This window comes from Pelobates fuscus, chromosome 5 (genome assembly GCF_036172605.1).
Source record: "Pelobates fuscus isolate aPelFus1 chromosome 5, aPelFus1.pri, whole genome shotgun sequence".
Taxonomy (NCBI): domain Eukaryota; kingdom Metazoa; phylum Chordata; class Amphibia; order Anura; family Pelobatidae; genus Pelobates; species Pelobates fuscus.
This window is the reverse complement of record NC_086321.1, coordinates 229,387,874-229,401,757: the sequence shown is the minus strand read 5'-3', so window position 1 is coordinate 229,401,757 and position 13,884 is coordinate 229,387,874. Positions and strand designations below refer to the sequence as shown.

The 13,884-nt window shown below is 43.1% G+C and overlaps 1 protein-coding gene across 3 annotated transcripts in view; it reads right to left on the bottom strand.

Annotated features, from left to right (window-relative positions):
• The window catches only part of JAK2 (Janus kinase 2), a 274,226-nt gene that overhangs the window by 169,314 nt on the left and 91,028 nt on the right, over positions 1 to 13,884 (bottom strand). For all 3 annotated transcript variants that reach the window (XM_063455097.1, XM_063455098.1, XM_063455099.1), the window contains exon 2: positions 11,010 to 11,069. The gene's annotated coding sequence lies outside the window, so the exon portion shown is untranslated. The remainder of the gene's footprint in view (positions 1 to 11,009; positions 11,070 to 13,884) is intronic.

Sequence of the window (13,884 nt, the reverse complement as noted above, 5' to 3'; positions counted from 1 at the left end):
AAAGTTTGAGGCAGACAGGGTGGTGGGAGGAGGGGGAGAAACGGGGTGAAGGAAAGCATTAAAAGTGTGAAATAGTTATTTGGATTCGCAGGAGAGTGTGGTTATGAGGTTATTGAAGTAATTCAATCTAGAGTGTAGGAGCGCAGCATACATTTATAGAGGAGGAAGTCCGGTGCAGAGTGAGACTTTCTCCAACATCGTTCAGCAGTTCTGAAACATTTTTGGAGATATCAGATCAGCTTGGTGTGCCAGGGTTGTAATTTGGAATGCTTGCTGCATTTAAATGTAGGAGGTGCCATGATGTCTAGTTGAGAGGAGAGAGTTGAGTTGTAGAGTGAGGTTGCAGAGTTAGGGCAAGTGAGATTTGAGATGGGTAAAAGTTTGGTAGAGAAATGCTGGAGATCAAGACAGTGTAGGTTTCTGCGAGATTGGAGAGTTGAGGGTGGTGAAATTTAGGTACGGGGTATGCTAATGTCAAAGGTCAGCAGATGGTGGTCAAATAAAGGAAATGGAACAATGGAGAGATTGGAGGTGGTACAGAGACTGGTGAAGATGAGGTCAAGAGTATTTCCTGCTGTATGAGTTGCTGAAGTAGACCCCTGTGTGAGGCAGAAGGAGGAGGTTACAGAGAGCAGACGGATGGCATCAGGGCAGTTGAGGTTGTTGATTGGGATGTTAAAGTCCCCAAGTATGAGGGAAGGAGTGCTAGAGGAGAGAAAGTGGGGTAGCCAGTAAGAAAAGTGTTCAATGAATAGCCTAGGATGACTGGGGGGACGATAGATGATGGCAATTCTTAAAGGAGTGGGCTTAAATATGCAGACAGTGTGAAATTCAAAGGAAGTAAAGGATAGGTTGAAAAGTATAGTGAGGGGAGAGAAGAATGCCTACACCTCCGCCTTTACAGTAGAGTCTGGAAGTGGGAGTGAATTGCAGTCCACCGAAACATTAAGAAGCTGGAGTAGCGGTATCAGAGGAGGACATCCAAGTCTCAGTGAGTGCTAGTAGTGTAAGGAAATTAGAGATGAAGAGGTCGTGTATAGGTGTGGATTTAATATTACTACAGATTGAACGGGCGTTCCAGAGTGCACACTGAATGTTGGAGGAGCATAAACTGCAGGGTATTTGGATGAGGTTTGCATGATTTCTGTTTGCTTTAGTGGGAGCAGACGAGGTGAAGGGCCCTGGGTTGGGAGAGACATCACCAGCTGCTAGAAGTAGGAGGAGAGATAGTGACAGGAGGTGTGAATGGGTTTTATTTGGGTGGGGTCTAGGATGAGATTGGGTGGGAGCAGGAGAGAGAGAATAGAGCAATAAGTGCAGGGCATGAGATGAGAGAAGATGGAGAGTAGCAGAGATGGATTAATGTGGATGTGATTATGTTGTTGAGGGAAGTGTGTGTAAAGAGATATTTTGATGCTGAGGGAGAGGAGAGAAAAGGAGAAGGGGAGAAGATAGAGCATTGCTCAGATGAGTAAGTACTTTGATAAAAGCAGAATGAGCAGAAGTAAGGAGAATGAGGACTGCGTGTTATGGGTTAAGGAAGTGTAGGAGTGTTCTGATTGCAGGTAGTATTTGCAGCTGTCATTTCTAATTATCTATAAATTGAGTAAAGAGCTTGGGGAGGGGTGGGCGAGCAACTGAGAACTGTTCTGGTTTCTAACAGGGAACTTTTTAACTCAGACTGTGGAAGAAGGAGATGATGGGGTCAAAAAGGCCTGCAATAAAGCTATAGAATGGAGATGCACAGAGGTGGTGAGGATTGGTCAAGCAAGACATTCCAGTGGGTATCAATAAAATAAGGGAGGGGGATGCATAAATAATAGAGAAAGTCTTTAGAGATAAGCAGATAGGCGAATAACAAGCCAACAATGTTGAATGGAGCTGGGAACTACTAGCTTTAACATGCAGGGCAAGACAAAGTAAAATATATATGTATAAATTAACAAGTACACATCCACATTCACATCTGTAAATACACATTATATATATATATATATATATATATATATATATATATATATATATATATATATATATATATATATATATATATATATTTAATTTATTTATTTATATATTTATTTATTTTCATCCTGAGGAAGGCTCCTGATGTGAGCCAAAACGTTGATGCATATTTGATGCAAACGTTGATATACATATACACACACACACACTATTTGGTTTGATTTTCTATTTTGAGTGTAAAATGTATATTAAGGTAATTAGCTTGTGTTATTACATTATTATTATTCTATATTGGGGGGATCTGTCCAACAACCTAGGCAGTCCTCCTGCAGATAAATCTGTGAATTAAGCTGATCCGAGTCAACATATTGTTTATTAATGTATTAAATTTAGATTTGTATTTTAATTATAATAATTAGAACACACAATAAAACCACATGATGCCACTCACATGATAGGCACTCTGGCCTATATAGTTCATTTTAAAATAAAGGGCTATCCAGAATCAAGAGTCTGGTCCTTGACAATCTGTATTACATTTTCAAAGGCAGAGATGGCAGTGAGAAAGTGTTTCCCATCACAGTGCCCCCTGCTTCTACAAGATTAATATATCTGTGTGTGTGTATATATATATATATATATATATATATATATACACATATATATATACATACATATATACCTACACACACACATATACTTAATTGAGCCAACTGCAGCTACTTAAACTGCAGTAAAACTATAGCTGACAAGAGCTGCTCACCTGTATATATACAATTCTTATTTTATATTTTTTTGTTTGTATTAGATTTTGCACTGATTTTCTCTTCTTTTAGGCTAGATATAGTCAGACTATATAGTGTGTGTGGTGTATTTTGTTCATTGTCCAAATATGACTTTTTTTTTTTTTTAACAAGTATTGATTAAAATTATTGGTTTAATAAATACATCATTTATTTATGTTACCCCCTCCATTTCCTTTTTTCTTACCTGAAGGGACATAAGCGCTGGGTCAGGCTCCGCCCACGCTACTCCAGCAGGGGAGACCTAATGTGCACGCGTGGCAATACCCGTGCTCACATTAGGATTTACCCATAAGAAAGCATTATTCAATGCTTTCCTATGAGGAAAAATCTCATGCTGGAGGTCTAGTGTCAGATAACAGACCAAAGGTCCATTTCAAACCAGGAAGCCCTCTAGTGGCTGTCTGGTAGACAACCACTAGAGGTGGAGGTAACCCTGGTTAGTAATTATTGAAGTTTTTTTCAACTTTTTTTTTTTTAACTACAATAATTACTATTGCAGGGTTAAGGGACATGGGACATTGCACCCAGATACCTTCAATGAGTGTGAAGTGGTCTGGTAGCTGGGAAGTGTTGTAAAGCATAATTAAAATATATCAGAGAGGGGCGCTGGCAGGGTAGAACCCTGTTACAATAGTGTAGCACTCACACCTCAGAAAATCACAACAGCTCATAAAGCAATGAAATACACAAATTATCTTTATGATAAATGAAATATTTACTGCTTAAGGAGCAGTTAAAACTTTTCAACCTCCCCAGGTTTGAAAGAACTATCTTGAATTTAAGAATCTGTCCCTCCTTCCTATGTTTGCTCCTTGGGGACAGAAGTGAAGATCTCCTGTAAACATTGCACAAGCATGTACACTTCACTGATCAAGCTAATGGAATTCATACCATGCTCAGAGAACCTCAGCAGTGCCCTGAACACGGTTTACCAACTGCAGTCAGCTCACACCCCACTTTCTAGCTCGCTTTCCTCGGTTCCCAGATTAATTCTTCCTAATGTTGGAAGGTATGCGTTCAGTCGCGGATCCAGGGGGGATCCGAGAAAGTAGTGCAGGCAGAAGCTCTGCCCTGCCAGCCCACAAAGGGCTGGCACAATTCAAGCGCCGGCCCTACCGTGTCTCTTTGCGGACCAGAAGGGAGATTAGAGATCTTACTCACAAGGCCCACAGGCAAACTGGCTGGGCAGCCGCATGGGAGGGAGTGATGAGGCGGTAGCTGTAACTTGTAGCTACATTGGGTTCTCCACTCGCGAGGTCAGAACATTGACCCAGTTAGCATGGCAATACTCCATTCTCGCGAGAGTTAAGTCTAGCTGAGCTGCAGGCTAGAGTTCATGCTCACTACTAGGACCACCTTGAATTGGAAGCAATGTCAATGTCCTCCCTCCCTGAGAAAAGGTAAGAAGTGTACACCTCACACACACTGCACGCACACCCCTTCCCACCACCACCCCCTCACAACTCCCCTACTACTGCCCTTATGCTGGCAGACCCCAGGTAAGTTGTCAAACTGTTCTTAAACTGTTTGACTACTTACTCTGGGAGGATGTCACAGCACTCCTGGCACCATAACCACTACAGAGATAAATAATCTACTAGTGCCCCTCCCGAGATTAGGTTCTGGATCTGCCTCTGGTATGCTTTCATGTAACTCCTGTTCCTTTCTACTGTACAGATCCCTTAGTCAATGTAAATAAGGAATTATCTTTGAACGAGAAATGTGTACAATCTCTGCCTGTTGCTGAAGTACAACAAACTGTACTAAATAGCTGCATGTGTCCACTTGACCAATTTTATTTTGGTCACCTCTGCATTTCTCACATCTTACCAGAAGATGTAGGTTCATAGGACCATATGCTGTATCTAGCAGCTTTTCTAGAGACATAGGTCACTAATAAAGTCATGCTGTTTGCAATCATAATCGCTATGTGTAAAGGCAGTACTGTAATAAAAGCAGGAGGAAGTGCACTGCTTGTATTCAGACTAAAATTGAATAAAACAAATGTATCATCAGTAAAATTAATCTTTTTTCAGAAAAAAGAGTTCATGGTGCCTATTGAAGTTTTTACTTGTTCTATGTCTGCAACTGTGCCAGCACCTGATAACACTTATTTCCATGTACTCAGTATATTGACAGGACACTCGCCTTTTCATTATGCTTTCCCCCCTCTTTTAAAATGTATGCTTCCTTGTCCAGTGTAAAGAAACAAATGGAAAGAGGGACACATAATTGATTCACATACCTACAAGGTACAATACAATGGCATTTAGTCAACTGAAGCATCATCAATAGCCTAAGTTCAAGAAACAATGCCAAAGCACTGAAATAGTCTTAGATGACTAACATTCACAAAAAGGCCTATATAAACATTACTACTGCTTGTTTATATTATGATAGGACACACCATCCACTCAAAGCCCCTCCATGGCGGAACCGATAGGCATCCGAAGAATTAAACAGTCCCCAAGATTCCCCCAAAGGTCCTACCTCCAACACCTTCATAGCATCATTAAAGTCCACACAGGATATCATAGCTTTGCAGTTTCTCTCTCCACTGGCCACTCATTCATTCCAGACATTTAGCCTTTGGCTACAGGTCTGCTAGAATCCTCAATTCCTTCTGCTCAGTAGCGTTCCCATTATGGAGTATATGCTTTTTTAGGTGCCTCTAAAATCCAGTGGTAGAGGTGTCAGCTTGTAATTAGTCTCTAAGGTCAAAGATAGATATCCCACAATGTCTCCCATTCCATGCTCCAAATGTTATGGCTGTGACTCCAGAGTGAACCAGGATTATCCATAAAATGAACTTAAGTTGGTTATGGGTTATAAAGGGCAGCGGGACTTTGCTTGGTCACATTGACAATCCCTATGTGAAGAATGAAGAGAGGGGCCCCAAACGAGTAAACAGCCTGGGGCACTGTTGGATCTTAAGCCTTATCTGCTCTAGAGGGTGGCAAGGTAAAGCAGGCTTTGTCTACAACTGTAGAGTCTAAGTACAATCAGAGACGCAGGGCACCTATGCAAAATCAAACTACACAAAAATAGAAGGTTCCGAATGAAACAATGAATGTATAGGACATGATAATGCCCAGTGGATGCCGGGAGAGGGATGGCATTGGCAAGGAGACACTTCTCTGGCTGGACCAACTGCAAAAATTATTAAGTGACTCAAGTCCTCTTCAATTCACAAGAATTGCATTAAGAGGACTGCTGCTCTGTTCCAAAGTCAAAGCACTCCAAGGTAATGTATTGGGATCTCCTCTGCTCCAGTACATTAGCACATGCTGTGATGTTATAGCAGGACTCAGAAGTAAAATTAAGTGTTTCACATGACAGGCAGCAAAAACTAGTTGAAAAACTACAATGTGCAGGCTCTGCAACGAGTAATTGATAATAAAAACAGATTCTAGGCCTCAGGGATTAAGCTACAAAAGGTAGCAACCAGTCATCTTGAAAAATTAGACCTGTTGCCTTAATTGCCAGTTTTAAATTAAACAGCCATTCACAAATCTTGTGGACACCAAAATAAGTTTGGACACCACTGAGTCACTGGAGGTTGATATGGCTGCTTGGGGTCTCAATATGTGTACCCTAAAGCTGTAATCCTGAAGGGACACAAACATATATAGGGTGGTGGGAAACAAAAACCTTTAAATATATTCACACAATAAATTTGGTTTCCTCAAATTAAATTATATTTCCTTCAAAGTAACAAAAATAACATAAAATTGGGGGGCGGGGCCGGACCGCCGAGCTGGATGGTCGCACTCGACACCAGCTCCTGCAAACTATGCCCAAATAGGAACCGAAAATGCAATTTTGGGCAGAAAACCGTCCAGCACTGGTGGCCCTCAGCGGGCAGAGAGCCCTGGATCCAGGGAGAGGCTGGCCAAACGGGCTTCAGTCCCCGGGAGGAGGGTTCCTCATTGGCACCTCAAGGCCTACTCAGGCGGTCAGCGGGGTGGACGGCCGCTGCCCGGCTGCCTGCCGATCAGCGCTCAGCCATGAGTTGGACCTGTGGGGAACTGGCCCCAACCCCCCCCCCCCCCTTTTGGACCGGGGGGGTGATCCCGGTCCTCACCCTCAGGACCCGAACACCACAAAGCACCTGAGGCGCTGTAGCTGGGCCGCCAAGACACGCAACCCAAGCACTGCAGCCAAGATGGCGGAGGCCATGTGCGATGGCACCGAGACCATGAGCAGACCGAGACCACCTGCATACACCCTCGAATCCAAACCAGCTACTAACCTCCGCTATGACTGGAGTGTCGGAGGCCTTCTCCCTCCTCTGGGCAAAGAACAAGACGACTCACTGATTCGCCGGCTGCCCGCAACCTCTACCGCACCGCGAGGCTTACCGACACGTGGTGAAGCAGTTAAGCAATCACCTAAACCCCTGCCGTCGAGGAGATTATCACATGCCGCAAGAACTCAGCAAAGTACCAGCCTAATGAACAGCACCCAGCAACTGGCAGCAGACCGGGCACCCTGGCACGCCAAACCTGTAGCTGAAAGGGATCTACATACCAAAGGCTCCAAACAGCACCGGCTACACGTGGTACCTCTTGAGCAGAGAATTTCCATCAGCAGAGGACTTTAAAGTAACACTCACAGCCTACCCATTGTAACTGTTTTGCACTTGCATTCTGCACTTATGTTTTAGCTAGTTTCAGCAAGTACAACACATTGTCTTATAGTGATGTTCTCTCACACCATAAGCATCCTACACAACAAAGTGGTAGTTAGTCAGCTATGTTAAGCATGTACTAAATATGTTCCTACCCTTACGTCTCCACTTACTTATAAAACATTGTGCCATTATAACTATAAAAATTTCAGACAGGCATAAAGTACTCTTGTTAATAATCACGCATGTTTTACTATGCAATGTCTTTGTTACTTTGTGAATTCTGCAACGCACAACAAAAATAAAGAATTAAAAAAAAAATAACAAAATTTGCTTATAATTATTTGCACAACATGCCTACAAAACACATACTGGACAATATGCTTGTACTAAAATGCCTTCGTAGTGGTATTTAAACTACAAGACAATAAATAAATTAGCAACCAACTTGTCCCACACCAAAGAGGGCTTCAGAGGATTTCCTAAGTAGTAGCCAAATGAACCTAGCACCATAACCACTACAAGTGATTATGGCAATAATAACAGACACCATAAATTCCATAAAGTGTCAAATGTATTTGCATGGTTCCCGACTTTTTAATAAGTCTCATATTGCCAAGAAACTGTTTTGGAAAATTTCAAGCTAAGTACAATCTGTCATGCACGCCGCTTTAATAGGGAAATGCTAAAACCCACTTTTCCCACAAATATTTATCTTGTAGCTGGTTCGTGCCTTTTGGAACAGACTTACAAATAGCCTATTGATGGATGAACATGGGATTTTTGCAAGCATCTAAGCTTCCATCATGAAGAAAACATAACTAAAAGTAAAAAAAAAATGCATACAAACACAGAGGCCAAGCACTAAAATGCACATCTCTGCTGTGGTGAATGAAAGCAAAGGTGTGCTGATCCGTGCTTCCTGTATCCCGTACAAAAATGAGCCATCAGGCAGGGATACTCTAGCAGATTTTGGATTCCATGAATAGAGTTCAGTGTGAAGCAGCACCGACAAACCTGTGTATGGTGCTCAATGCTTTTATTTTTATTTTTTTTTTTTTTTAAATGTCTGAACAAACATTTGCAAAGCTACCCAGAGAAATCTGCAAAACCAATTACATTTAAAAAGATAGCAGCAACAAATCCAGGAGCAAATTGTTGCTGCTATATTTATAGCACTACTTCTCTCCATCTCACTATCTTTATAGGTTTAGTGGATCCCTATATTTTTCCAGTTTCAGAGCTCCAAATTAAGGTATTTTTCCCTCTTACATTCCCCTATACTTTTTACGTATAAGGTTCATTCTACATTTAAAAAGATATTTGCACTGTTGGGAACAAATTTTTGCAAACAGAACAAAAACATTTTCTGAGCACAGAAATTAAATAAATTCATTAAAATAAACAAAGAAAAGAAAAAAATAAGAAAACGAATTGTCACAAGTGTACAACACGCAAACCTAACAATACAGCAGAGGCATCAGTTTTTAGAAATATCACTAATAACACACTGTAATATATATAATTTATCTATAGGATAACTTATAACTCACTTGCTGAAAGAGATGCAGACACTTAAATTGAATCTGTCATGACAAGTTTGCTGAGGATATGCACTGAAAAATGCCTGCAAATGATATGTGTCTGTACATTATATATAATATAATCCAAAAGCCATTGTTTAAATTGTATTTAATGGTATTGCAAATAAGGAAAGTCTAGTATTTTTGTGTTTGAAATTTTGAGAATGAGAATGAGCATGGCCATGTCTACTGTTTTTATGGTTTTAGAAGTCAGATACTGCTTTCTATTGGCACACTGATATTTCTCATTACACTTACCAAGCAGCCAGAAACAATTGTTACCCTTTCAGCCTACAAAATGTAGCTTTACAATATGGCTAGCAATACCATAAGGTTGCAACATACACCGGTACATTATTTAATATAAAATCACAGGTCATATGAGTTAAGTGGTAAGCTACGTGGATAAAACTTTTGGACATTTAAATAGTTTCATAACACTCTAAATATGTGTATTGTGGATAGGAGGAATATGGTATATGGCAAATGATATTCATGGTAAAATCACTTTTAGATGCAAACGGTGTAAAAAAAAAAAAAAAAAAAAAAACACAAAGCAGGGTTGAATTTCACTAAACAGTTGACATTTTGGGAGATGGGTACATACCGGTATGTAGTTGTTAGGGATGCACCGAAATGAAAATTCTGGGCCGAAGCCGAAAATTCAGGATGCCCTTGGCCGAAAACGAATGATTTAAAAAAAAGTTTTTTTTCCTATAATATGTTTAAAGGATCACTATAGGGTCAGGAACACAAGCATGTATTCCTGATCCTATATAGTGTTAAAACAACCATCTATCCCCCCTGGGCCCCTCATGCCTCCATAAATATAGCAAAATCTTACTGTATTCAAGCCTGAAGCTGTAACTCTGCATGCTGTTTTCCTCAGAAAAAACAAGCAGTCTGCTGACATCATCAGAAGTGGTAGCCTGATCCAATCACAATGCTTCCCCATAGGATTGGCTGAGACTGACAAAGGGGCAGATCAGGGGCACAGCCAGCATGATTCAAGCACAGCCCTGGCCAATCAGCATCTCCTCATAAAGATGAATTGAATCAATAAATCTCTATGAGTAAAGTTCAGTGTCTGCATGCAGAGGGTGGAGATACTGAATGTTTGGATGCATTTTAGGCAGCCATGACCCAGGAAGGATCTCTAACAGCTATCTGAGGGGTGGCCAGTGAAGTTATCACCAGGCTGTAATGTAAACAATGCATTTTCTCTGAAAAGACCGTGTTTACAGCAAAAAGCCTGAAGGTAATGATTCTACTCATCTGTTCCATAGCAGTCTCCCCCTCCCCTCCCCTCCCCTGTTCCATAGCGGTCTCCCCCTCCCCTCCCCTGTTCCATAGCGGTCTCCCCCTCCCCTCCCCTGTTCCATAGCGGTCTCCCCCTCCCCTCCCCTGTTCCATAGCGGTCTCCCCCTCCCCCCTCCTCTGTTCCATAGTGGTTTCCCCCTCCCCTGTTCCATAGTGGTTTCCCCCTCCCCTGTTCCATAGTGGCTTCCCCCTCCCCTGTTCCATAGTGGTTTCCCCCTCCCCCCTCCCCTGTTCCATAGTGGTTTCCCCCTCCCCCCTCCCCTGTTCCATAGTGGTTTCCCCCTCCCCCCTCCCCTGTTCCATAGTGGTTTCCCCCTCCCCCCTCCCCTGTTCCATAGTGGTTTCCCCCTCCCCCCTCCCCTGTTCCATAGTGGTTTCCCCCTCCCCCCTCCTCTGTTCCATAGTGGTTTCCCCCTCCCCCTCCCCTGTTCCATAGTGCCCCCTCCCCTCCCCCCTCCCCCTCCAGAAAAAAAAATAGAAATGGCCCCATAAAGTTTGGAGACTTTTTGTGTTCATGTCCTTTTGTCCTAAAGGTCTAAACTCCCACTCCAGCCCAGAGGCATGTCCCCTCAATATGTATGTACCTACCTATCGAACCCTACCTTTCTAATTACTGGGGGTTGGTGGGTGGTAGGATTATTCCATAATCTCTAAAAAAAAATAAAAACACACAAAAAAAAGTTTTTGAATAAATGTCATGCTTACAATATTCTTCATTGTAAAACAAAGCCCTTGGATACATCATCTTCTGTCCATGGATGTAGCCTAAACAAAGAAACAAATGAACAAAATAAATTCCAACACTCACAAATAATTCAAAAATAGTCGCTCCCCACCAAGAATGTTGCAGAGTTTTTTTTTTTTTGTAAATCTTTCTTTTATTATGGCATATACGTCATGGGGTACATAAGAGAAAGAGGGAGGCATTGTGGGGTGGCATGAGGTAATAGTATCAAGATGGTGTGCAATGCACCTCAAAGAAAGATTGCCATGTTTTTTTTTTTTTTTTGTGAAACATTCAAATAAACAGAGTGGTACAAGCTTGGATAAAAAAAAACAAAAGTAATCAAAATCAGAGTGTGCAAATAGCCTTAGTGCGCCACAATAGCGTCTTCAGGGTATACTGGTATACAGTTGCATTAATTGTCATGGCATTAGCTAGCTATGCATAATTTTATATTATGAAGGCTGATAACAAATTAAATTCTCGCTTATATAAGTAACGTGAGGAAAACGATGCGTAGTAAAATAAACATTTAACACTTTACATGCTGAGTTTTTATGTCTATATATTGAACAGGGTAGATGTAGGCATGTGGTGAAAATAGCATGGACATGTTGCTTATGTTCTGCTGTTAGGGTCAGACTATGTGAGCAATTGACAGCCACTGTAGCTAAACTTACATGCTAATTAGTACTGTTAACTTAAATAATAAAATGTTTTATATCTGTGTTACTTACATCTATGGTTAGTCGATTGGTAACAGATAGTGTTAGCTAGTGGCGTACGTTACAGGTTTATAAAATACATTTTAACTTTGAAATTTACATGCTTGTGAGACGTGTGGTTGCTGGACATAGGCTGAAACATAAGCTAAAACATTCCAAGGCAGGCTAGGATGAGCCTTTCAAGCGTTACCGCCTTTGTTTAGTTAAGGTCCTGCATGTGACCCTTTCCTAACATGGGAGAGGGAAGGTCTATGACTCATTCCCTGGTGCCGGAGGGTGCCCTTAGGCCTGTAAGCATTAAACATAACAAGCACATTAACCTTTGATAATGGGTAGTTTGCTGAGGATATGCACTGGTGAAAACAAACAAATAGGAGACATGTAAAATTAGGGTAATACCGCCGGGTGTCAGTGGGTTAATTTGTACAAATAACTCTAGTCCTCGAGGCTGGCAGTTTGTGAGTCTTTATTCAGCCCACGCCGGTCAGGCAATGTGCCGGTGCCCCTATAGTGTGTTCAGTAGTCGAGGTTCTTCTCCCCGTGGGCCGCGGAGGGGCTCTCCCCTTGCATCTTACGCCGGTATCCAGCTTTACTACCTCTCGGTCAGCGTCGCGGTTGGCACTGTGAGTTGCTGCGTGTGTAGTTGCACCCTGCTGGGTGAGGGTAGTTGGGGCCGCTGAGGTGCGGGCGGGTCGGGCATGTTGGCGGGACCTTCCCTGAGGCATCGGGGTGTGAGTGCCAGCGCCCAAGGTACCTGGTGTTGTTTCCCTCCGTGTTGGTCCCCAGCGGGGAGGCTCCCTGGAGGTGCGAGAGGGATACCTGCCCAGACGGCGCCGAATTGCCGGGCGGATCCATGCCTCCACTGCTTTTATCGCCATCTTAAAAAATTGTCTCTGGGCATGGAGCCTAGTCCAAAGGCTGGTGCGGAACCATTCGTAGAACTCCTGTGTTTGCTTAGGAGGCTTGATGAGTGTGCGTTTTGCGGTAGGTTGTGACCGTGTCGCCATTTTGTTTGGGCCTGGACGGCCCCTGGTTGCCTTAGGTCAGGGGTAGGCAACCTTCGGCTCTGCAGATGTTTTGGACTACACCTTCCATGATGCTTTGCCAGCATTATGTGTGTAAGAGCATTATGGGGGATGTAGTCCACAACATCTGTAGAGCCGAAGGTTGCCTATCCCTGCCTTAGGTTTTGGTTCTGCAGGCTTGTTGTGTGGGTTTGTCGCTTGTCTCCTGGGTAGCCGGGCTTTCTCCCAGGTAGGGATCGGGATAACCCCCACCGATCCGGGGGGGAGGGGAGCCTCATGCCTCCCGGGCCGCTAGCGAGAGGACGGGAAAATCGGCCGTCTCTCCCCTGTTCCCGCGCCCGCAGGCCTCGTTCATGCATCTTTGGACTCCGTGCACCGATTCTCTCAAGACGGGTGTCCGTTTGTTCAGTGGGGCACACTGAGCTCAGGTAGGGTAGTCTTATGTAGGTGAGAGCTTATTTTGCAGATTTTTAAGCGGTTTTCCAGCTTTAGCTGCAGGAGCTCTGCAATCACGCGTGTAGTCAGGATGCTGGTCAGGCTCCGCCCCCCGAATGTTGCAGAGTTCATATAGAGTCTTGTGGCTTTTTATATGGGGCCTTGTTTTTTTATGTACCTAGCACTATGGGATAGGACCTAACTATCCCAAACCCAGTGGGACACTTCCAAATTTGGAAGTTCTAGGTACATCACAAACACACTGTCAACAGTATCATCAGTTCGCCTGCACTGTGGTAGAGCACTTGAGAAACGTTCTGTGCATGCAGCATGGTGTGCTGAGGCACTTCCTCTTACAATCCATATGCCATCTAGGAAATGCTCTCCCCCCCATACTATCCTACCCAATCCAGCAGAATTTCAGAACTCCCCAATGTTGGCAGGTGTAGAATAAGGTGTAGGAGAAGGGTGATCGTAGAACTGCAGAAACGGTTATACTGTGTAAATCAAACCGTGCATTCCTTGCTCCTTCTGCAAGGGATTTTCTGTGTGAGACGCAGTTAGTTGGCAGATCGGAAGTGATCCCTTTCTCTTCCTGTCCAGCCTCATACACAGACACTGGAGATGCTGGGACAGCACAGAGTTTACTGAACCTATAGTGTATAGATTAC